This window comes from Coffea arabica, chromosome 11e, assembly GCF_036785885.1.
Source record: "Coffea arabica cultivar ET-39 chromosome 11e, Coffea Arabica ET-39 HiFi, whole genome shotgun sequence".
NCBI lineage: Eukaryota > Viridiplantae > Streptophyta > Magnoliopsida > Gentianales > Rubiaceae > Coffea > Coffea arabica.
In genome coordinates, this window is record NC_092331.1 from 9,078,499 (window position 1) to 9,080,998 (window position 2,500).

Here is a 2,500-nt window from a genome sequence, read left to right on the forward strand (position 1 = left end):
GGGGCACCGTCGTGTGTTTGTCTTGCCATCGGTGTGGCATCGTGGCCATGCCTTTGCCAACACAAGGCAACGGCCGTCATGCGGCCCAAGGCCAACCGCCTAGCCACGAGGGGCACCGTCGTGCATTTTTCTTGCCGTGGGTGTGGCGTCGTGCCCATGCCTTAGCCAACGCAAGGCAACGGCCGTCGTGTGGCCTAAGGTCAACCGCCTAGCCATGAGGGGCACCGTCGTGCGTTTTTCTTGCCGTCGGTGAGCCATCGTGCCGATGCCTTAACCAACGCAAGCCAACGGCCATCGTGCGGCCTAAGGCCAACCGCCTAGCCATGAGGGGCACCGTAGTGCATTTTCCTTGCCGTCGGTGTGGCCGTCGTGCCCACGCCTTGGCCAACGCAGGGCAACGGCCGTCGTGCGGCCTATTGCCCACCTCCTAGCCGTGAGGGGCACCGTCGTGCATTTTCCCAGCATGGCTACAGAGGTTTACCCGTGGCCTTGGGAGCAAAACCCCACGGCAGTTGTGCTTTTTTCTTGCCGTCGGTGAGGCCGTCGTGCCCATGCCTTAGCCAATGCAAGGCAACGGCCGTCGTCCGTCCTAAGGCCCACCGCCAAGCCGTGAGGGGCACCGTCGTGCATTTTTCTTGTCGTCGGTGTGGCCGTCGTGCCCACGCCTTAGCCAACGCCGGGCAACGGCCGTCATGCGGCCTAAGGCCGCCATGAGGGGCACCGTCGTGCGTTTTTCCAGCATGGCTACAGAGGTTTACCCGTTGCCTTGGGAACAAAACCCCACGGCAGTCGTGCGTTTTCCTTGCCATCGGTGAGGCCGTCGTGCCCATGCTTAAGCCAATGCAGGGCAACGGCCGTCGTGCGGCCTAAGGCCCACCGCCTAGCCATGAGGGGCACCGTCGTGCGTTTTATTTGCCGTCGGTGTGGCATCGTGCCCATGCCTTAGCCAACGCTAGGCAACGGCCGTCGTGCGGCCTAAGGCCAAACGCCTAGCATCGTGCCCGTGCTTTAGCCAACGCAGGGCAATGGCCATCGTGCGGCCTAAGGGCAACCGCCTAGCCACGAGGGGCACCGTCGTGTGTTTTTCTTGCCATCGGTGTGGAATCGTGCCCATGCCTTAGCCAACGCAAGGCAACGGCCGTCATGCGGCCTATGGCCGACCGCCTGGCCATGAGGGGCACCGTCGTGCGTTTTTCTTGCCGTCGGTGTGGCCGCCGTGCCCATGCCTTAGCCAACGCAGGGCAACGGCCGTCGTGCGGCCTAAGGCCCACCGCCTAGCCATGAGGGGCACCGTCGTGCGTTTTATTTGCCGTCGGTGTGGCATCGTGCCCATGCCTTAGCCAACGCTAGGCAACGGCCGTCGTGCGGCCTAAGGCCAAACGCCTAGCATCGTGCCCGTGCTTTAGCCAACGCAGGGCAATGGCCATCGTGCGGCCTAAGGGCAACCGCCTAGCCATGAGGGGCACCGTCGGCCGTTCTTCTTGCCGTCGGTGTGGCCATCGTGCCTATGCCTTAGCCAACGCAGGGCAACGGCCGTCGTGCGGCCTAAGGCCCACCGCTTAGCCATGAGGGGCACCGTCGTGCGTTTATCTTGCCGTCGGTGTGGCATTGTGCCCTTGCCTTAGCCAACGCAAGGCAACGGCCGTCGTGTGGCCTAAGGCCTACCGCCTAGCCATGAGGGGCACCGTCGGGCGTTTTTCTTGCCGTCGGTGTGGCATCATGCCCTTGCCTTAGCCAACGCAAGGCAATGGCCGTCGTGTGGCCTAAGGCCTACCACCTAGCCATGAGGGGCACTGTCGTGCGTTTTTCTTGCCGTTGCCTTAGCCAACGCAAGGCAACGGTCGTCGTGTGGCCTAAGGCGCACCGCTTAGCCATGAGGGGCACCGTCGTGCATTTTTCTTGCTGTGGATGTGGCGTCGTGCCCATGCCTTAGCCAACGCAAGCCAACGGCCGTCGTGCGGCCTAAGGCCTATCGCCTTGCCATGATGGGCACCGTCGTGCGTTTTTCACGTCGTCGGTGTAGTGTCGTGCCAATGCTCCGTCATGCGGCCTAAGGCTCACCGCCTAGCCTTGTTTTCGCTTATTTTTATCTTTTTAAGCATACATGTTGAGTCTCGTTAATGTCCACCGCCGTATGTCTTTGAAATTCATAAATTGCTTTTTTTTTTAATTAAACTATATTTTTGTATTTTTTATTATTTTTTATTATTTTTTTGTTTTTATTTTTGTTCAATTCAATCTTGGAAATTTTTTATTTTTTTTTATTTTTTTTGTTTTTATTTTTGTTCAATTCAATCTTGGAAAATTTTTATTATTTTTTATTGTTTTTATTGTTTTTATTTTTGTTCAATTCAATCTTGGAAATTTGTTTTATATTTGTTTCAAGCACCCATGTGTAGGTGTGTTAAATACACACTAAATTGCCATCTATTGGTGGCTATATTTGTGAGACGAAAAGGGTGTGGGTCTACTAACGGTTTGAGTTTTTTAGTTTCAAGAC